The 24,298-nt window shown below is 33.9% G+C and overlaps 1 long non-coding RNA gene across 2 annotated transcripts in view; it reads right to left on the reverse strand.

Annotated features, from left to right (window-relative positions):
• LOC119872250 overlaps positions 1-24,298 on the reverse strand; it is a 181,027-nt gene that overhangs the window by 127,602 nt on the left and 29,127 nt on the right. For both annotated transcript variants that reach the window (XR_005361074.1, XR_005361075.1), the window contains exon 3: positions 11,387-11,489. This is a non-coding gene — a long non-coding RNA (uncharacterized LOC119872250). The remainder of the gene's footprint in view (positions 1-11,386; positions 11,490-24,298) is intronic.

The raw sequence follows: 24,298 nt of genomic DNA on the forward strand, positions 1-24,298 counted from the left end.
ACCATATCAAGTACCCAAAATATAATACCTCCTTTAATATCTGCATCCTATAAACAAAACTGGTTCTTTTTTTTTTTAAGAAGGATTGATTTGGATTTGAGCTAAAAGCGTAACCCTTTAACAAATACATATGTCCAAGTTGAACAACTTCTCTAATTTTTTTGCTATCTTATTGTTATTTTCATCAAATTCAGAAGGGTGTTGCCTAAACTGAAGGGCAATTCTAACTTTATCAATATTGAAAAAGCCCTCTTAGAAATTTTCTTCTTTCTATTATAGGCAGAATATATGTCTCTGTGGATTACAAGAAAAATCTTACATATTTATTCATGCTAGAAACAAATGCATGGAATCAATACTATTGATTGTATTATGTTTGGTTTTGATTTCAACAATGTCTCTTATATTTTGTAATTCAACCTGCCTAGTTAGATCACAATAAGCTTTCCATTTCATTGGTGGTGTGGATTTTCTTGTTTCTATGTACTGTGATTTCAGTGAGATAAAATAAATCATGCTACCCTTGTGTGTGTGTGTGTGTGTGTGTTTGATTATACAACATGTGGCAATAATTTGTTTTGTTCATATAAAAAAATCTTGAACTTGAATCGTCATACTAAATCTTTGCAAGACTCCTCACAACTCAATCAATGAACATTGAAAATAGACTTAAGATCAGTAAAAACACTGTCTCTCATTTCTTTCAATGGTTTCAAAAACTGGTAATTTTTTTTATGGTGTTTGCATGTATATTCTGAAAAAAAAAAAAAAAAAGAACCACTATATCCCTGGCAGTTTTTAAGCCTTTTGCTTTAGAAAACTGAGCACAGGCATTTTCAGTACATATCACATGCTGCAATAAAGCAACAAGGTAAACATTAGTCTCTTAAAATTCCAATAAACCTGGGGGCACCTGGGTAGCTAATTAAGCAGTTAAGCATCCAACTCTTGATTTTGGCTCAGGTCACGATCTCAGAGCTGTGGGATCAAGCCTCACATCAAGCTCCACAATGAGTGGGGCATCTATTTGAGATTCCCTCTCTCCCTCTCCCTTTGCCTCTCCCCATGCTTTCTCTCTCAAAGAAATAAATCTTAAAAAAAAATTTCAATATACCTGGAAAAATCTTTAGCAGTAATTTTTCTTTTATAGATATAAATGCAAATTTGAAAAAAAAGTAATCAAAATATTAATTAGTGTTTCTTTTTTGGCACAATTTCTCTAAATCTAAAATATGAACATTTTAACTTCCTTTTTTTTTTAAAGATTTTATTTATTTATTCATGAGAGACACAGAAAGAGAAAGAGGCAGAAACACAGGCAGAGGAAGAAGCAGGCTCCATGCATGGAGTCCGACGTGGGACTTGATCCCAGGTGTCCAGGATCACATCCTGGGCCGAAGGTGGCACTGAACTGCTGAGACACCCGGGCTGCCCACGTTTTAAGTTTCTGAATCAACCAATCATTGATATTATTAGAATGTGAATGACTGTTGATTTGATAATCTTTCACTTTTTGTAAAATATATTTTTTTCCTTTCACTCATAAGCTTTAAGCAAAATTTCCATAACTGAAATTTAAAAAATATATTTTTGCCATCTCTCCATATAATAATAATAATAGTTTATTATTTTGAATGAACTTTGAAGGTCAACATTTAAATAAAAAATAAATAACTGGAACTGCATATAGCAAAATTGTTGCTGGAGATATCTGGCATATACTATTATAAAGATGTGATATAATTGGACTGTTTATCTTGATTATTTATCTTATCCTATAGTTTTACCTTATCTTAGGTATTTAAGATTACTTAAAGTATATTTAGTCTACTCTTCAGCTTAGGAATCTCGATAACCATCAACTTTCTGAAATAGACTCATTAAATGTCACCAAGAGACTGATGTCTTAACTAGAAATGTTATGCATTTATATTTAGTTTTAAATGACTTTGTCACATGGAAGAAAATACTAGTTTTAGTCAGTGTAGAATTCTTCCTTGTAGTCAGAAGATTTTTGGGAAAGATATTATCAGAATAAGGTAAATTAAATAAGGCAACCTTATGAGTGATTTCACTCTCATTGACCTAATCAATCAAATTAGAGACACTCAAAATGCCCACATCTCCATACATGTCTCCATGGATCAAAGAACCACATCATTAGCACTGAAGCATCTGGGCTTTGTCCTCTCCCTGAGTGTTAGCTCTCTTCTCCATCAGGGCTTGGCTGAGAATTTTTGACCACTTCATTTACTTTCCTTCCTCTCTAAGCCTGAGGTTCAATTCATCCCCACTCCCTAACCTCTCCCCTTCTCCTCACTATTTTTTCACTAGTTAATGTAAATTTAACAAGGACTGTCCATTTTTATAAACCTAGGAGTTAGTTTCCTTGGGATGGCTTTGTTTGGATATTAATGTATTATTTTTATAGTTTAAGAGAATGTTCTTATATTCACATTTTCCATTTTTTGAGAAAAGCTTCAGTGTAATTCTCCAAGCACTGACAAAAGGACTAAAGAAGATATATACAGGACATTCAACATTTCTCTGCAACTGCTGAATCCACAAAATACACGTATGAGATCTGAGAAGTATTTGAAGGTATCACTTGACCTGACCCGTTGTCTTGACTTTTACATATACCAACCTTTACCTATGAAATATTTTCAGACTGAGAGACCTTTTGAATAGTCGTTCCCAGGATTTTGTTTCAGATACACGAATGTGGACAAACGGTCAGAAACTATCTCCCAGGACTTCCATAAAGATTGGAAACAGAACAAAATAAAATAAAACAATTTGGTCTAAAGTGTTCTTTCTCTTTTTTCTCTCTCTTTGAATATCTAATGAGTATTAGTTATGGTAGAAGCATACATGTGATGAAAATTAGTCTTCAGATGGAATTAAAATCTAGATTTTTCATTCATTGAACTTATAACCTTTTAATAAAAGCAAGTTCTGGGCAACCTGGATGGCTCAGGGGTTTAGCACTGCCTTCAGCCCAGGGCCTGATCCCGGAGACCCATGATGGAGTCCCACATCGGGCTCCCTGCATGGAGCCTGCTTATCCCTCTGCCTGGGTCTGTGCCTCTCTCTCTCTCTCTCTCTCTCTCTCTGTGTTTCTCATGAATAAATAAATGAAATCTTAAAAAAAAAGCAAGTTCTTAAAAGCTAGTGTTATCTTTACACTACTTTTCTATATCATTATACCTAGTATTTTTAATAAGTAATTATCATATTTTAAAAGCACCACCATGTTTTAAAATCCTCCCAAAATACATTACGATCTTAAAGAAAAAATGATTAGATTCATCATTTATTGGGTTATGAAGAAATATTAACAATATTTCCACATTCTTTTTTAATCAAAGAATATTATGTTGGCAAAATTTAACATCTTAGATTCCTGGCCTATCAATTTCAGGATTGTTTCCTATACCATCAGTGCTTTGTTTCCAAGTTATTTTACTGCAGCAGGCAGGACATCTAACTGAATACATTGCTTCACTGAAACAGCCTGGACTTTAATTCTGTAACAGTCCTGTTACATTACCATCTTTCACGAGGCCTGTCACTAAGCCATGGCAGTAGGAAAGAGGAGCAGGAAAGGAACATTGATGAAGGCAGTTGCATTCTGGTGATTTCCCAAGAGAAGACAAACACCAATCTACTGAAGGACTTTGGCTGCCAGCAGGTAAAATCAGGACACGGCCTTTATTTCCAGCATATTAGGAATGTTTCATTTCTGCCTTCCTCAGCTCGATGGAGAACATGCTGACAGACCCTGACCTTTCATTAGTGGAATCAGGGAACCTGAAGGTTATTATAGGACTACCTAGTGACAAATTCATAAGCTTTATGGTTTCTAAGAATGAAATATATGGCTTCCTCATTTAGGGGATATAACAATCCATTTGTTTCTGTTATAATTTCAGGAGAAAATAACATAAAACTTACAGTATTTGTTAGTTGGGCTCTTTTTTTCCCCCTGTGTCTATTAAGTGGAGGTGATTGCTCTCACTTCAGAAGAAATGTTTTCCTGCCTTTCCAGTGTGCATTGGTCCATTTTACAGTAGGTAAGAAATGAATAAATATCATCTATAACCTCAAGATGCAAACTGGCTTACTCTAATTTGTGTATATCCTTGCCTGAGGCTGATCACTCTCCAGTTGGCCTCTTGTCCTATGTTCACCTATGAGTGTCCTTTGCTCTGTTGACACTGAAGTTGTTCCCAGCATCCACTGTGTGCTTTTTATGCCTTCCTGACATACCCATGTTGCTCCTCTGCTTGGAACATTCTCATCCTTCTTTGCCTGCTCTGTTAGACCACACTTCAATTTTCCTGGGAGTCCTTCTTTAAATGTTAAATCTGATAAGGTTAGATGTGTCTCCTTTGCTCTCATAGCATCTACTATATTAGGTTATTCTAGTACCTTTTAAATAAATTAGTTGTTTATTCCACATGAAGTAAAGATGACTTAATTGTCTTTTTGTCTCCAACATATAGCATACTTGCTAAAAAAGATTTGGAATAAATGCATAACGGTGATTTGTTATTTCATGTTCCTTAAAGAAAAGAATAATTGTTATAACTTTTTCCCTTCATTTAAAGTGGGCCTCATTTCTGACTTTAAGGGTGAGATTTTTCTAGACAAAAGTTCTTTAGGGAAAAGACATACATATTTTTTATTTCCATATTAACAATTTTCCCTCTACGTTTTAGAGTTACGTCCATCACTGTTTAACCTTGAATTATATAAAAATATTTAAACAAGGTTAAAGTTGTATACTACTTGTTTATTCACGGATTCTATTATTTTTCACTATCTCTCAATAACCTTCTATCCTCTCTTCCATCTTTCCAAGAACACACCCCGAAATCCCTTGCATCTTTTATCCAATTACCTCTATTTGCAAAAGCTCAACCCTGCTAACTCAATTCCATTCAACCAGCCGATAGATCCATCACTTGATCTGTAATTTTACTCTCTTTCCTCCTCTCTCCCTCTCCCTCTCTCTTTTCTGTTTCTATATTTTATTTTCTATACCCCTCTCTTTTTACCCCTTCCAGCTGAATAATTTCTCCTGAGCATGAAAACAAGCTCTCTTCTATCTCTAAAACTATTTTCCACTCTATATATTCCTGCTATTAATTAGTTTCTCTCTCCCTTTCATTTCTCCCCTTTAGACCAAGCATTCCTTAGAAGTCGTCTATGCTCATAAATCCATTTCCCTTTCTTCATTCTCTCTCCAATCTTCTTTGGTCAATCTTCTTCCCATACCACTCCATCTAAGCTGTTCTAGTCAAGGTCATGAGTGGCCTCCATATTGGCAGTTACAGAGGTTAATTCTCAGTGTTCATCTCAGAGCTCATTATAATTAACCAGCAGCAGAATTTAGCACAGTTGATTATTATTTCATTTTTTAAAAAAGATTTTATTTACTTATGAGAGAGAGTGCATGCATGAGCCAGTGGGGGGTTGGGGGAGGGCCGAGGCAAGGAAGCCAAATGCCTGGGGCTCAATCCCAAAACCCCAGGATCATCATGTTTAAGCTACTGAGCCACCCAGTTACTAGGTACCCAGTTACTTCCTCTTTAAAATAATTTTTCTGTTTGACTTTCATAAATCACATCTCTGGTTTCTAAGACAGAGGTGTTGGCCCACATGCAGTCAGAAAGGTTATGCATTGTTCATAGAGAAGCTAAAAATAATGACACAACTTAATAAAATGCTGTTTTGATTGTCACAATTTATCAGCAATACCTTTCCCCAAGAAGAAAAGATATTTTTTATATTGATGTTTAAGAATTGCTATAGTTACTGTAGAATGTTAAAAATTTATAATCTTTATATAAGCACCTTTTCAGCCTTGACTCACAGGCTCAGCTACAAGCCTTTTTTCTCAGACTAATCCTGTGATAATTCAAAATTGCTTGAGCTCTGTATTTTCCTTTCAATTTTGTTGTAAACCTAAAACTTCTCTAAAAAAATAAATCTTAAAATAAAATTCCCTATTCTGGGTGTTAAATATGCCAGGTGTGCTACTACATAGTCATCTCCTGATTACGCATTTCCCCTCAGTGGTCACACCTCAATCTCTTGTTTCTAAATGCATCTATGCAATGTCTTGCAAATTTATACCTCTACCTAGTTCCCCACCCTTGACCATCAATTTCATGATTCCAAATGCCTTCTAGTATGTCACTTAGAAGTCTTACAGATGACACAAAAGTAACACATCAAAAACTGAATTCCCAATCTTCCCCTATCAAACTTGATCTTCTCTCAGTTTGATCCTTTTAGTAAATGGAAACTCCATACTTCTAGTTTCTTAAGCCAATTTCTGGAATCATATTTAGATCTTTCTTTTTTTCTTATAAACCATATCTGGATTATTAGAGAATCCTATTATCCTACTTTCAAATGCACTCAGATTTTGACTATTAAAATACTGTCAGATCATGGCCAAGTCACCATCATCTCCTGTTTGAATATTTCATTAAACTCATATAAATGGCCTCCTTTCTTACACTCTTGTCTTTTGGCCTGCCTCAATAGACTTGCCAGTATTATGTTGTAAAACTTTAGAGAGACATGAAGTTTCTTTCTCAAAACATTCTAATGGTTTCCCATTTTCTTCAGAGCAAAAGCCATTGTCTTTAAATCACAGTGGCCTACAGGACCCTGGGTTGTCTATTCCTTATTGCTTTCCTCCCACTTCTCAACTGCTCTCATGGCCATTTACCCTGTTACACATCTGTGTATACCCTTACCTATCCTGAGCTTATCAGGCAATGCCTTTCCTTTTAGATTTTGCCCCTGGAATTTCATATTTTACAAAGATTTTTTTCTCCAGATATCCAAATATTTTCCTTCCTTTCTCATGTTTTTAGTGAGACTTCCATAACCAATCTATTTAAAATAATATTTCCTCCAATTCTTGGTGCTACAATAGTGCCCTAATTTATTATTCCTGTATATTTTATATAGCACTGATTTACTATACAGTTTATACATTTATTTACATTGCTCTATTTCTGCAACAGTTCTCCTAACCCCTCATAAATGAAAACTTCAGGAATACTTTTGTCTGTTTTTTAAAATTCCTTTATCTGTAAGGATTTATGTGGCACATTATAAGTGCTTAATAAATACCACTGAATGAATTGGGAATAAAATGTGAATTTAGAAACAACATCAAAAATTTTAATAGATCTCAGTTTGTCACACACACACACACACACACACACACACACACACACACAACACGGCAGGAATTCTGGTTAAAGAAACACCAGCTACTATGACAGATATATCTGAATTGTCAGTAGCTAAACTTTAAGTAATAGTTTGATAAATGTGCTCTAAGTCAGCAATTCTCCAAATGATGATTCAAAAGTTCTGACACCTTCCACAGTGTGAATCAACCATTTTCACTTAACAGTTTCCAGGATTATCCTGGAATTGTGCTCATTCTGGGGACATTCTGGGTATATTTTTAAGAGCTAAGGCTTGAATTGGTTCACAATATTACCATTCACGTTTCATGAGCTAACAATATGATGGCCACATTGGTTATATATATATATATATATATATATATATATATATATATCCAGTTTGAAAAAGAAATGGGCTAATAAAGAAGTAACATTATCTGACACAATAGATAATGTAATGGGCAAAATAAACATATGGTGTCTGCATAAATTTGAATATCTAATAATGCATTATATTTCAGTATATTATAAAGACATAATTATATAATTGTCTTAAAGTATTTATTTTAAATCATCTGTCTTTCAAATATATAATTTTGGCTATTTTGCTAATAAATATTAAATTCAAAGAGAAACATGTTTAGGATAAATCTTGCCCAACCAAATATTTGAATTGTTGCATTTGGTGTTGTTTTATGTTTACCTGACAGGTGGATTCTTGAAACTAATGTAATGTTATGTTCCTACAGATGTTCTTGACAACCTGAGCATCTGGTTTTGCAGACTCTATGTTCAACAAAAATTTTGCAGGCTGAGATTCACCCTCGAGAGCACAACTGACACTCAAAGAACATTTAGTGAAAACATATATTAAGGCTAAGGAATGAGGCAAAATTAAGAGGTTTATCGACTCAACCTGCGGGAAAATGATTTTCTTTGAGACTATTCTAAAAATCATGGTAGTTTTTAAAATTTAGACACTCTATGTCTGCATTTCCCAAATTATGTTCTATAGAGCAGCAGATATGTGGCATGAACACTGTGGGAAAAGTTTTGCTCCATGAACGAATATTTCTAGAAAATATCTCATGCAATAGTTCCTCTGTAGGAGCATCAAAATAAGGGTTAATATAGTGAGGTCACTGTGAAACTATTCAGTTCAGTTTAGCTGTGTGTATGTTCCTCACTGTGTTTTGACCATGAAACTATTTTCTCCCATCAATACCCACTGCATTAGTTTCCTAGGGCTGCCCTGACAAAGTGCCATAGTGGGGTATCTTAGAACAACAAAAATTTATGGTCTTACAGTTCTGGAGGCCATAAATTTGAAATCAAGGTGGTGGCAGGGATATCTACCTCTGAAACTTATAGAAAAATGATCTTTCTTAGCATTTCCCCAGACATTTCTTGGTTTGTGGCAGCAAAATTCCAATCTCTGTTTATGTCTTCATATGTATCCAAGTTTCCTCTTCTGGTCACAATGGATTATGGGCCAACGTAATGACTATAGTTTTAGTTTGATTACTTCTATAATGACCCAATTTCCAAACAAGGACACATTCTGAGGGACAGGGGATTAGGATCTCAGTATATATTTTGGGGTGGGGGCAAGGTACACAATCTAACCCATAACATCTATTTACATGTTTTCTGAGGAACTCAATTTGAAATATATTATGTTAACAATTGAATTGAAAAAAACATCAGGACGTGTTGTTTTCCTTTAATATTGTGTTGGCTATTCTGGATCTTTTTGTTCTCTGTATAAACTTTGGAATCAGTTTGTCCATATCCACAAAAAAATAAAAAATAAAACAAAACTTGCTGGGATTTGTATTAGGATTGGATTGATACTACAGATCATGTTAGGAAGTACTAATGTTTTTATAATACTGAGCCTTCTTATCCATGAATATTAAGTATCTCTCCATTTATTTAGTTATTTAGTTCTTCTTTGATTTTGTTCATCAAAGTTTTGTAGTTTCAGACACAGAATCTTCTTGCCACTATAATTCCTGCAGGGAAGTCAGGAACTGGATCTGAGGAATTTTTTCGATCTTTTTCTGAAATCTCAGATACCAAGTCAGGACCCTCTCACTATCTCCGTGTGTTATTTCTTCCAATCAATCTCCTGTTTGGGCAGTGCCATTATCATTTTCTTATATTATCTATTATCTATTATAGATAGATAGTTATCTATTTCTATTATATCATTATCTATTTCTTATCTTATTCTTCTTGCTGCTGTCTACACTTTCTGTCATCACTCTTAAGCTTTCTGGGGTTGATGAACACATGGAAACGCTCAGAGAAGGCATGGAAGCTCCACACCCCTGCCCTGTACCTTTCCTTAAGCATCTCTAACATCTGGCTGTATCTCAGTTATATCTTTTCATAATAAATTAGTAATCTGGTAAGTAAAACATTTCTCTTAGTTCCGTGAGCCGCTCTAGTCAATTAATCAATGTGGAGGAGGAGGTCATGGGAACCTCTGATGTGTCGCTGGTTGGTCAGAGGCACAAGTAACAGGCCTAGGCTTGTGACTGGCATCTGAAGTGAGCTAGGGAGGAGCAATTTTGTAGGACTGAAACCTTAACCTGTGGAAGTGATGCCATCTCTGTGTGAAGAGTGTCAGAATCGAGTTGAATTGTAGGACATTCGGTTGGTGTCAGAGCACTGCTTGCTTATGTGTGGAGACCTATCCCCATATATTGAAATTGGGTCTAGGAGCCCCAAATGGAGGGTAAAAATAATACGTTTTTTTTATACATTTTTAAGACAATTTAAAATTAAGACTTAAACTTGAGAACAAGCAGATATAGAATGCAAATTAACTAAGCAATTGTATTACATACTGCTTATTTCCTACCCATCCAGAAAAAGAAAAACAAAACAAAGCAAAACAGTATTTCTTGCTAACTCTTTAGGTCTAATCACTGTTTTACATTTCAGTATACAAATAGGAATATCTTGGATCATTTCCTCAGATTTCATAAAACAAAATATTTCAAGGTGCAATAGGATACTTAAAAGCAAGTAAGTTTTTGTATAGTAAATTTGGGTAACAGAAAGTCGAGTTGACCTAAGGCAAATAAGAATACAGATACTGAGGATTCATTTAAATTTGACTATGGTGTATATTTGTAGCTGCAGCAATGTGCAGTTTGGTTGTTTCTTGCAGTTGTACTTACCAGCTGTCCACATATGGGGAAGCTGAATACTTAGATTGATCCAGAAGTGTAGTTATTAAAGGACACAGGATAGAAGAACTTGAGAAAGCTCACAAGGGAGTGATTAATAAAATAAACCAGCAACTCATGGTTAGATAAGGAAGAATGTGAAGCCAGCAGGATACTTAGAGAAAGAAGATAGAAGCATAGAAAGAGGTGGTTAGCATGAGATCAGCGTAGCTGAAGTTGAAACAAAGGGAGGAACTTGAGCAAGGCCAGGCAGGGACTGTTGTCACAGAAGAGGAGTTAAGGCTATGATATCGAACAATTTGCATGTAAAACAATGCCCAGTTGTGGCCACAACATTTATTCTAATCATTGGGGGTTGGAAATGTATAGTCTTTAATAATTCTTAGAATTCTGATACTATTTTAGAGTGGTATTCTCTGCAGGGGATGAAATAGGTCTTTGCTAAGAAGTTACACGAAAGACGGTGTCTGTAGTCCTCGGCAAACTTACACTGTTCTCAACTGACATTTTCTTGGAGAAATATTTTCCTTAAGCTGCGAAAGAGTTCCTACTGTTCCCTTTTCATGAAGGTTGTCGCATGTATCACTCCAACCCCAGAATACCTAATCTTTCCATTGTGTCTACACCTGCAGTTGGAGTAATGACATGTAATGTGTGTGTGTGTGTGTGTGTGTGTGTGTGTGTGTGTGTTTAAATTTCTCCTAAAGAGGGCCACACACCTAAATAAGAACATACCACTAGCATGGGATAAGGCCAGAATAACCTGACCTGCATCATCACATTTAGTCATTTACTGTTTGCATGCTCCCTTCCTTTCTCTCACATCACTTTTATACTCGTACATTAGTATCTCTCCAAGCTCTTACTCCATTCTAAAAGTTCTCCAATTTTTCCTTCTGCCTCTGATTGCATTTTTCCTTGGATTCTTTAAGTGTTATTTCCACTACTCATTTTGTTCCTTACCTCTGTATGTTGTACAGAGCTATAAAACTTTTTCATTTAAGTGTCTCTTTTCTCAGTGTGCTTTATTATTCCCGAAGACAAAGGACTCCTATTTGTGTAACACCTACAAGAGAAGGAGATTGTTAATAAACACTTTTAGAATTGAATTGAGTTATCGAGAAGAATCATCAGTAAGTTGGGAACCAGGGATATACAGGGAAGTAAGGCTGCATCTTTAGAGACTGACTTGGCCCACCACCCTTTTGTTGTCTCCTGTGTTATTCTAGCAATCTTGTAGATTATTTATCTGCATTGATGTTGTGCAAAGACAACAGGGAGGAATTCATTATGCTTTCAAAGCAGCACATAGTACTAAAAGTGGTTACAGGTCACCAATTTTTCCATTATTCTTGGGAGCTCTTAATTGCACACACTATTAGTATTGTTTCTTTTCGGGCAGTAGAAAAATGAGTCTTCATAAATGCTAAGCATATCAGTCCATAAATGTGCAAATTGTATATGCTGCTTAATGTAGTGTTGCTGATGTAGCCCAACTGGGTTTATGGCATACATATTCCTCACTCACTAACGAGGCTGGGAGAAATCTGTAAGTATGCCTTTCTGAGTCCTGCCACTGTCCTTACCGCATGAATAGGGTTGTGGCCTGGATGAGGTTTCTTTCTTCAAAACAAAAGTCTGGTTTTCCAACATATAGAGGATAAAAGGAGACATTCTTACATGTTCTTAGAAAATTTTTTACCAAATTCAATATTCCTGTGTTTTTTTTAATTGGAAAGTTAAAAGTACTTCGGAGGAACTGAAAACTGTTAATATGTATTTATGAGCTGTTAGTTGGTAATTAGTGATATTCCTATTCAACTGAGTCTCTTATGTGGATTTACCAAATAACAACTTAATTACAAAATCTGCCAGGAATGCTGTTAACATTAGGCAGTCAAGATAACACTGTTTCAAGAAAGATGTTTTTAGTCATATCATAATTATCACCAATCTCACTAAATACATAGTCATATGCATTTCTAATAACATTGTTATTTTCCTAAGAAATTAGAGGCGAGGGAACATGAAATCATAGTAAATATTTTTAAACATAATTACTAAAATCTAAGTTCTCTGTTGGGTAACCTGTGCCTAAAATAGTTTCATTCATGCATCTGATACTCAATAAATACTTGCTGCCTTGCAGACTGACCACAGTACTTGGGATAAATCTTAAGTATGTCTTGAAGCAGCGAGTCATAAAATACAGATAAATTATTTGAATATTTGATGGTTAAGCTCATTTGCAATAAAATGGAAAGTGCTCATATAAATAGTAAGATAAGTGATGATATAAAGTCACTGCTTTCCAAGAACTAAGGAATTTCAATGAAAAAAACTGGAGAGCTTTTTCAGGTATTTCAGGTGGAAAAACTCTTGTGGCTTCTAAAGAAGGGGTTTCTTCTTCAGAACACACTTCCTCATGTTTAGAAGAAAACAGTTTCATCTGCTTTTAGTTATAAAATATCCTTTCTGCTATTCCTTTTAAAAGACACGAGTATTCCCAGTTTTCAACCTCATCCACATGACCTACTAGAAAGTATTATTATGAAAGAAATAATTGTTTTTTTCTCAGCAACAAACTCATCAAATACATGGCTTGCTTATTAATGAGGGGTCATAGCTTCTTTATGGATATAAATTTATTTCACGAGAAGAGAAAATAGATGTTTTGATCTTCAGAAAATAATACAGCACAATATTCACAGTAGCTAGTGAAAAGATGTGAGTGATAGAGTTACATGCAATTTTGTTGAAAGGATTTTAATTTACAGCAAGCTTAGGCCTAAATTATAATTTGATAATAAACATGATGTGGCATTGTAAATATTAATGTATGTTTCAGCATTTTATCTATTTTCAACAAATGCAACTAGATAATGAATTATTTCTACTCTGTATTACTTGTTATGGAGTTAGATGTTCAACATTAAGGGGAATTTTTGAACAAAACAAAATATAAGACTAGGCTATTCTTTAGAATGTACCAACTGCCATTTGAAACAAAATTTTGTAATCAACTTATTTTTATCAAAATTCCTCCAAACCAACAATATCTACAGCACTAAGACTAGGGCCTTATAAATATTTTATATATAGATGATCTCTGATCTTTTTTTAAAAGATTTTATGTATTTATTTTGAGAGATAAGAATGTGAGCAAGGGGCAGGGACAGAGGAATAGAGAGATGGGGAGAAAGAATCCCAAGCAGACTCTCTGATGAGCATGAAGCCTGATGTGGGGCTCGATCCCACCACCCTGAGATCATGATGGGAGCCAAAATCAAGAGTCAAGTGCTGGGCACCTGGTGGCTTAGTGGTTGAGCCTCTGACTTTAGCTCAGGTCGTGATCCCAGGATCCAAGGGTTGAGCCCCACATCGGGCTCCCAAAAGGGAGCTTGCTTTTCCCTCTGTCTGTGTCTCTGCCTCTTTCTCTCTCTGGGTCTCTCATGAATAAATAAATGGAATCTTAAAAAAAAAAAAAAAAAAAAGAGAGTCAGGTGCTTCACCCACTGAGCCACCGAGGCACCCCTATGATCTTTCTTTGGGCTTTTGTATTGTGTAATTAAAGAGTTTAAAATGTGGAATTCATCGACTACAATATTACATATTATATGCAGACACTTAACTTCCTAGCTCTAGCCTAGAGTCAATAATATATAATTCAAAATATTGGTCTTATTGATAGACTTTAAGCCAGGAGGGAAAAAGGAACTTATACTACCTTTATTTAAATCTTTTAATTTAATTTAATTTATTAATTCATAAGAGAGAAAAAAGAAGAGACACAAGCAAAGGAAGAAGCAGGCTTCTTGAGGGTTAGCCCAAGGTAGGACTCCATCCTGGAACCCTGGAATCACCCCCAAGCCAAAGGCAGATGCTCAAGCACTGAGCCACCCAGGTGTCCCCTTTATTTCAATCTTAACTGCTTTAAATACATATGATTAATTTACAACTTCTTGGACAATCTCTCTTCTTCACCTTCTAAACTTTCAGTTATAGACATGATATATTAAAAAGGGGGTTGAATTCATTTTTTATTGAAATATTTTCAAACCGATTTTACTGGAAAACTTTAAGTTTAATAGTGTGCTTCCATGACTATGTGTTGCCTACCAGCACAGATCTTAGGAGCACTGCAATTGCTGAACTGTAGCTGTGGTATTTCAATAATGTATATGGGCCAGAAAGGGCAACTAAGAGCTTTTGGTTGGTAAGCAAGAAGGAACTAATGGGAAAACAAGTTTGAACTTTTATTCTCCCAGAAGGTTATTAGAAATTAATTTTTGAGTGTCATTCTAATTAATAGAAGAGCTATGATAGATAAACATATTTTCATTTATAATCTAGGTTGTCTTGGTTCTTTTCCATCAGTATTAAGAAAAAAATAGCAAATAATGGATAATAATATATATTCTTCATATACTCAATATATTACATATATGAGTTTATATATGTATATATAATATACTCAATATATTGTTTCATAGAGAACTGACTATATGAAGATCTTATATGTAATCAAAAATATACTGACATGTATTTAGAAGCAATGGACTATTAAGAAGTATGATTTAAGTCCCCACATTTAATTGTTTTTTCCCATCTAAAGATATTTATCTTCTCCAAGTCAGTCATAGGAATGTGAACCATATAAACATATCTTAAGGGGATCCCTGGGTGGCTCAGTGGTTTAGCTTCTGCCTTCCACACAGGACGTGATTCTGGAGACCCGGGATCGAGTCCCACATCAGGCTCCCTGCATGGAGCCTGCTTCTCCCTCTGCCTGTGTCTCTGCCTCTCTCTCTGTCTCTCTCATAAATAAATAAAATCTTTTTTTAAAAAATTAAAAAATAAACATATCTTAATAATAAGTAATATTTAAGAACCTAATAAGTCTCAGACCCTGAAATAAGTCCATAACCAAAATAACCAGAATTATATGCACATATAGAAATGAGAGGTCATAGCTTCTTTATGGATATAAATTTACTTCACTAGAAGAGAAAATAGATGTTTTGATCTTCAGATAATAATACAGTACAATATTCATAGTAGGTAGTGAAAAGATTTGAATTTTCTCCAGACTCACTTTCAATACACAGAAAATAATCAGAGTTCATGCCAGTTAATTGACCAAGTGTATTTTCTTATCTACAGTCATTTCTCCGGAAATTTAGAATTGTGACCAAGGAATTTAATTTTCAATATCTGCTTGCCTTTTAAAAAGAGAAGGCATAAAAGCCTGGACCGTAGTCATGTGGATTTAGAGACAGAAAAGCCAGTGCATAGAGTCAGAGTAGAATGAAGCAGAGACTGAGGAAAGCAGAAAGGAAAGATGGCAATAGTTGTCTCTTCTTTGGTTTCATGCACTCTCTCTGCATCCCCATAATGAACTTGATTGTCTTTTGCTTAAGCTAGTTTCCGTTGGTTTCTCCGACTTGTAAACAATTTTCCTTAATAAATGAAACTTCTGATTAAAATTAATAATGGTGATTTGGAACTTAGTTCTTTTTGGTATATAGTTATTTAAAAAATCAAAGCACTGGAGGAAACTGTGTTTTCCAATCTCTACCCCATTTAACATAGGCTAATCAACTAAGACAGGTCTTAAAAGAGATCTAATTGGTAAATCCCATGAAGAACAAAAGAAATAATCAGTTCCATCTATAGTCCTCAAAGCAGAACATTCTCTTAGTCCTGGTAACACCCCTCAACAGTTATTAGAAGGATGTCTTCTTTTGGACCAAAGTTTGGATAGAGTCCACAATTTTAATTTTTTTAATAGGAGAAGCAAAATGAGTTGATTTATTTTCAAAGCATCATTCAAACAAATAAGGTATACACTACAGCCTTCTAAGTCAGTAACTAATAGATCACTTTATTATTTTGATTCCTTCTAAAATGATTTTTTTCAATTCTTTTTTCCTGAAAATTTTCAATAGTCCATATAACAAAAATTATTATACTAGAAGCAATAGCTCACTTCTCTTGTACTTATTTATTTGAAACCCAACTCCTTGGGTAGGGTTCTTAATTAATTTGTTCAGTAAGGCGTAATTGAGTATACTAAGTATTACTAGATATTAGTCAGTAGCTAGAATGACATGGCACTGTTATTTTGTTTTTTTGTTTTGCTTTCAAGACCCTTCTAGTTCATAAAAAGGCATCGTTTACTTTCTTTCTTTACTTCTAAAAGCAGAATTTTAAGAAGTTCTTAACTGGATAACCACTAACAGAGCAAACATGCAATTTATAACTTCTGAACTTGTGCAATGTATAGCTTCTGAAGAAAATAGTTGAAAAAAAATCTATTAATGCAACCTAAAGCTAGAAGAAAAAATAAATGAAGAAAACTCAAAATAAGATACTACAAATAACTGCATATATGTATATGCTTGTGTATAAAATCACTAATTACAACAAATGTGAATGAAATATATTTAGTTAATAATAAACACTAACATTAAGCCCTTCCACAAACTACTGTTCTAAAGGCTTTTCATATATATCTCAAATATTTTACTTCTGCCAAATAAACCCATTATATAACTACTGTAATTATTCCTATTTGACAAAGGAGGAAACTGTAACTTAGAAAACTTAGGTAAATTAGCCCCAGGTCACAAAACTATATCTAGAGAGCACTTTGTTGAAGACCATTCTTTTCTTATCAAAAATACAGACAGTCATAGGCTTACAAACAACATCCACTGACAGATATTTAGGTCTTTCCATATTTTGGCTATAGTAAATAATGAATGATGCAGTAAACTTGGGAGTGTGGTGTATTTATACAGCAGAATACTACTCAGTCCTGAGGAAAAGGAAATTCTATCATTTGTAGCAACATAGATGGACCTTGAGGACACCATGTGAAATGAAATAAGTCTAATAGAGAAAAACACTGGATGACATATTTTATATGTGGAATTAAAAAAAAATCATAGAAGCAGAGAGTAAAATGGTGGTCACCAGGGGCTGGAGGATGGGGAAATGAGGTATATGTTGTTTAAGGGTACATATTTGTTAACTAGTAGATAAATAAGTCCTGGAAATCAAATACACAGTACAGTAGTAATAGACAACAAAACTATTATAAACACTGAATTTTCTAAGTGACTAGATTTTAGTTGTTCCCAACACTAGAAGAAACAAAATTATGTGTGTGATACAATAGAGGTGTTAGCTAATGAATGCTATTATGGCAATCAGATTGCAATATAAATGATCAAACCAATATGTTGTACACCTTAAATTTTACAATGTTTTATGTCAAATATAATTCAATTTAAAAACAAAAAAACAAGCTGTAAGGTGCTCTTTAAAGATACTCATAAAACAAAACTACCTAGAATATACCAAATAACTGATGGAAGAAAAATGCACCTAGTAAATACTAGTAACTAGATGCAGTTACTTCCCGGGACACTATTTGCATAGTAGCTGACATGATTTGATCTCTTAAGCATTTTTAGTATTCTGTTCCAAAGCCAACAGCTCAAAGGGACTTTCCATTGCATCCTATTTCTACACAGCTTTATTTTTCCTTATATCAGATGCCAGTACCCAATATTACAAAGTAATCAGTTTTAATTTTCATTGTTTAGTCCAGTAAAATGTGAGTTAACCTTCCCCTTTTTAAAAAGAATATTTGCATAAATACAGAAATTAGAGGAATGTTTGTAACAGCAACAATAACAATGCAATAGAATGCTATTAAAATTACTACTAGAAATATTTTTAAATAATGCTAATAATTAAAAGAAGAAATTGGCAAATCCACAATCACAATGGGAGGTTTCACACATCTGTCTCAGAGACTGATAGATAAAGCAATTAAAAACGAGTAAGGTCAAAGAAAAGTTGTATAAAAATTTAATAAAATGATTTATTAAATAAAGTCTGAAAATTTTAGTGAGGAAACAATAAGAGTTGAACAGATAATCTGATTTAAAATTTTTTAAATTTGATTTTATATGCCTGTGTGAATTCATTGACAGATAGATAGATTGATCCTATACCTGAAAATAGAAGATCCATATTTTCTTCATGCTTGTGTAATAGGTCACAAAGAATTTTCAAACAAAAACTCTAAAATAGGTCATTTTTATTCCAATTTCACTCTGATTATAAGTCAATAAAATTATTAACTAATAATAAAACAATACCTAAGCCTCTGTCTCAATACATGTAGAAATAAAAAACACACATTTTGTATGCTACACAAGTCACACATCTGTACTTCAGTATTTGGAGGGTAGGTGTCCTGCTCTACTGTTTAATCATATTTCTACTTGTGCCACACAAGGAATGCAGCCTCTAGTGCCATGGAACTGTTACTTTTAACCAACATTAGTTGTTGTTCCACTTAGATGTTTTTCATACTAATTATGGCATTTATGTCCTGGATACAGTCACAAATACAGATTAAAGGCCCAAAATATGAGTAAATGGCACAGTAATAAAAGACCTGATTTATTTGGAAGAAAATAAAAAAGATAGCAGGGGGGATCAAATTGCAGCATATCACCTTGAAATAATACTTAGAGTTCTTGTGAAATCTCTTAAGAATGTTTATTTTCACACCCTTCAGGAAACTGTACAGAATAGAAAGAAGTGCATAAGGAATAAAAATGACACCTATATTTAATAGGAGCTTCTCTATTAATGCTACCTTAATACAAGAAGATAGATGAGACACTAAAGTCTAAATTTATTATTTTCTAATCAATATTTTCAGTTAGTAAAATGGAATTGAGGAATAAAAAGCATGTCTTAGTTTCAACTATTTCTCATCTTAGAGTCTCTCTTGCTCTGTTAATTGTACATCAAAGTAATCTACTCTTTTTCTTATATCTTTTTAAAAAAGCCTTAAAAATCATGTATTATGATCTTTTGATAAATAATTTAAAAATAATTTAGGCAACACAATATTGAATTATTATTCTAAAATCAATACCTGATATAGATGAATACTATGAAATAAGTTGCTTTCCTTAAAGCTGGAGACTAGCAACCACTGTTTCAGCCTTCAGTAGAGAAAAAAACTGAGTGATGACTTGTAATTGCTTAACCCATTATTAACCCTTTTGTGAAAGGGGAAGTTTCTCCACTGTTTTTAAGACAATGAGGGTCACCTGGATAGCTCAGTGGTTAAGCATCTGCCTTTGGCTCAGGTCATGATCCCAGAGTCCTGGGATCGAGTCCCGCACAGGTTCCCCGCAGGAGTCTGCTTCTCCCTCTGCCTGTGTCTCTGCCTCTCTCTGTCTCTCATAAATAAATAAATAAATTCTTAAAAAAAAAAAAAGACAAAGAAGGTGTAGGACGCCCATGGAAACACACACGAGCAATTTGCAGGCTTTTCCAGTGTCTAGGATGTAGTCAAGCTCATCTGTGTATCCCAGATTAGGGGTACGCATCTAATATTAATATGATATGCTTCTGTTGTCTTAATAACTGCCTCAAAAACAATAAAGAGCTGTTACTAGTTTTACCATTAATTTCTTGTGGTAAAGATTTATTTTTTTTTTTAGAGAGAGAGAGAGAGCACGAATAGGAGGGGCAGAGGACAAGGGAAGAATCTCAAGCCAATTCCCCGCTGAGCACAGAACCTGACATGGGGCTCCATCTCAAGACTCTGAGATCACAACTGGAGCTGAAACCAAGACTCAGGTACTTAACTGACTGCACCACCCAGGCACTCCTTCCACTAACTGTTAATAGTGAAGGTTCCTAAGGAGACTATTCAGATGATCATGTTTAATGTAAAGAGAGAGCTATTTTGTGAACTTGGGTAAGGAGTTTTCAAAATGTGGAGTTTTCAAACTGTATTTCACGGTGTCAAGAGGGCATATTGAAGAAAACTATATAAATGATGATAAAAAATAGTACTGAATGTTAATTTTATTTAAGAGAGAGAGAGAGAACACAAGCAAGGGGAAGGGCAGAAGGAGAGGGAGAAGCAAGGAGCCCAACGTGAATGGATCCAGGACCCTGAGATCATGACCTGAGCTGATGTCAGAGGCTTAACCAACACCCAGGTGCCCCCCAAAAACATTTTTTTTAAAAAAGAGAAACATTAGGTGAATCAGAAAACTTGAATTGAACAATTAAGCCCAGTCACTGTATTTTATCCTGTATCTGAAGTGAAATCTCATGTGGAAAATGAGTTTGGCAAAGGCTTACTAAAAAGATCAAAGATACTGAACAGGGAAATCTCAATTTGGGGAAACAATCACCGGTTTACTTGTAGCTTTTTTTTTATGAGATGTATGTGAACAATTAAAATATTTAATGTTTATTATGTATATGTATAGATTTTCTAGAGTACTGTATTATTTTTATTTATTTGCCTATTTTTAGGGATACATTATATTATCTATAAGATGATTCTTTGGAACTCAGAGTATTGTAAAGTATACTTACATACAACGAGTTACTATTTTAGGATATACATGTGTTTGAAATTAGTGGTGGGGAAAATAGTAGCCATGGTTGAGATTTTAAAGTTCCTCTGTTTTTGGTATATTCTATATTACCTGAGTTCAATGGTGTAATTGATACAACACAATTGATTATTATGATAATAATTACTTAATGACCCTTATTTAAAATGAGAATTTACATGCTTAGTTTTTAGGTATTACTGAAACTAATATCTGGACTTATTTTCTATATTATTAATTAAAATACTTCTTTGTGATGGCTTAAATACCACTTTCTTCTGGACATCCTGAATGTTTCTAGAATGAGTGTTTCAGTTTCTAGTTTTTAGATTTTTAAAAAATCTTGTTAAGAATTACTTTTGGTGAATAAAAATAATGATTTGGAAAAAAAGTAAAAATGGAAATCAGTAGTGAGCCTTCAATTGTTAAAATAATTAAATGCAATAAAATGTTTATTATTCTACATAATATCCAGATGACACAAAGGATTTAGTGAAATCCGACCTAACAGTAATAAAATACGACTGAACAAAGCAGGTCATTATTCTGAAAGTGAAAATGTTTATTCCCTTGGTAAGAAAGATGGCATTTATAATTTTTCAGTATCAAGAGATTCAGCATACTAATTAAGGAAAATTAAATCAGTTCTGACATTAATTGCAGTGAATATGTGATAGTTGTTTTCTTTTCATTATTAACTATAATAGTACTGTTCTAAAAGTAGTACACACCATGGAATAAAGGGTGAAAAGTAAAAATTCCTAGACCTCAATCAACACTAACCAAAGATAATCACTGTCAGAGATTTTTACAGTAGATTTTCCTAAATTTTCTAGGCAGACAAAATATATGTATAATTGTATCTTATAAATGATTGAAATAATTGAAATCCTCTTGGTTAATCTTGATTTTATGTAAAAATGTAAAAAAAATTTATATATCATTCTGATATCAGAATTTTTAATTAACAAAATACCTTAGAGGATGTTCTACATCTTATATCTTACTTTGCATTAATTTCACACCACTAACCATTGCATTAATACATAATACATATTTTTTGCTATTACAAAAAATCATATAAACTATTCATACATATTTCTCTTTACACATTTTTTTTTTTACTAGAACAAGTTTAATTCATAGCTAGGGATTTCTAGGCAAGGATAAACAGATGTCCATTGCTCTCATTTTTCTCTCCAAAACTGCAGCATCTATTAATACTCTCCGAAATTGTGAGTGTGCTTCTTTTCTTAGGTACACTGAATAATGAGAAGACTCTATATATTTAATTTTATCTATTTATTCATTAGAGACACAAAGAGAGAGAGAGAGAGAGAGAGAGAGAGAGGCAGAGATATAGGGAGAAGCAGGCTCCATGCAGGGAGCCCAAGGTGGGCCTTGATCCTGGGTCTCCAGAATCAGGTCCTGGGCTGAAGGTGGCACTAAACCGGTAAGCCACCGGGTTAGTGGTCACCGGGCACCGGGCTGCCCTGGTCAATAATAGTCTTAAATTCACTCATGCCTATATCTTGCCTATTTGAAACATTTAAATCTGATGGTTGAAATATAAGTAGTAATTTAAGCTTTTTGAATATTTTCTGATTGAAAATAATATTGAAAATGTAAAAATTGTAACAGAAAAAAATCACTATCTGTAGTTCCAGAAATCTAGTATAACCCCCATTAAAATATGGCATATTTCCCATAAGCCATTTCTTCACTACACACAGCTGGACAATCTGTCTCATTTTGTTCACATACACCCACATCCATACATATAAGTGATATAATTGTTTTCATAATTCAAAGACATGCTTATATCATGCTTTTTTTTACCTTCTTGCATTACAATTCTTTGAAAACCTATTTTTAATATATTTACATTATATCCTATGGTTACATACTGGCACCTTTCTTTCTTGCTGGATACTTAGCTGGTTTCCAGTGATTTACTACAGTAAATAACACTGTTATAAACGTATTTTATTATATCTGTAAAAATACAACTGCCTCTGGTGCTTTATTTAGTAGCTGTTGTTAGACTTATTGTGTGATAGTTTGAAAAGCCATCTTGCTTTTCAAAAAAGCTGTATCATAGAATAAGCTTACAGCCCTTTTTAGATAGGAGTGGTCCTGTCTTGCCTAAGTGGAATCTCTGGTAAGAGAACCAGATATAGGAAGGAGGGTAATCTGGTCTCAGACTGAAGGGAGAACACATGTTTTGGGAATCACTCTTTGAATCTCTATTTCAAAAAAATTCAATCATGCTTGAGGGAAGGGAGGATCTTATTGTAGGTAAGAGAAAAGTAAGAATGAGACATCCTCATAGGCTGTAGCTGTAGATAAATAATTTTACAAAATAGCATGTAATACAGATTTCTATATTATTTTCCATTGACTTCATTTTTGTTCTCTAAAAAGTAAAATGTTCCTAGATAGTTTTAGTGCACTCAAGGGAAAATGAATGAAGGGTCATACAACAGGTTTTAGCCAAAGAAATAAAAGGCAAAGAGTGCTTGGCCAAGACCAGAGGAGGAATGACTATAGTTTTTAGTAGAAAGCATAGCTTTAGGGATCAGAAACCCGGCTAGAGTTGTAGGTACTCTTTCCTGTGTGGTTCTTCCTACTTCCTCATACAGGCTTGGCTCCTTCTATTTTTAAAATGGGTTCTAATAAAGTCAATAATACTATGAATAATAGCAATAAAAGTAATGTTGATTGAATGCTTAACATTGCTGAAAATGTTCTAAGAATTTTACATATTATATATGTAAATTCACTTAACTATCATGACAAACCTATGAGGTAAGCATGATCATTATTCTCATTTTATAAATATATTTGAGAGAGAGCAAGACAGAGAGTGCACAGAGGGAGAGAGAGAGAGGGAGAAACAGACTCCTCGCTGCTCCCTGCAGGGAGCCTGATACTATATGGGACTCGATTCCAGGACCCTGAGACCACGACTTGAGCAGAAAGCAGAGGATTAACTGATTGAGCCACCCAGGTACCTCTAAACTTTGCCAAATTTAGAACTGAAAATTTTATAATGGTTATATTATATAATTTTGATTGCTTAAGATTACGAACACTATTACCACGTCTATTAATTATTTATAATTCTTTGATGGATTATCTGTTCTTGTCTTTTGTATTTTTTTCTTTTCCTTTTATATATGGTCATTTATCAGAGGTTAACTTTTAAAAACTGATTTAATTGCAGCTTACCAAGAATTTTACTGTTGTATTACTATACATGCCACTATTTTATTTTTTTCCAATATGAATGCATGGCTTTTTAATGTTTTGGCAATATGTTTTCTAATTATAAATACAATACATACTGGATGAAATTTGAAAAAAAAAGGAAAATATAATTTAGTAAATAAAGGTATGAATATTACCTAGCATTCTAAAATGT

Source organism: Canis lupus, chromosome 6, assembly GCF_011100685.1.
Source record: "Canis lupus familiaris isolate Mischka breed German Shepherd chromosome 6, alternate assembly UU_Cfam_GSD_1.0, whole genome shotgun sequence".
In the NCBI taxonomy this organism is placed as follows: Eukaryota; Metazoa; Chordata; class Mammalia; order Carnivora; family Canidae; genus Canis; species Canis lupus.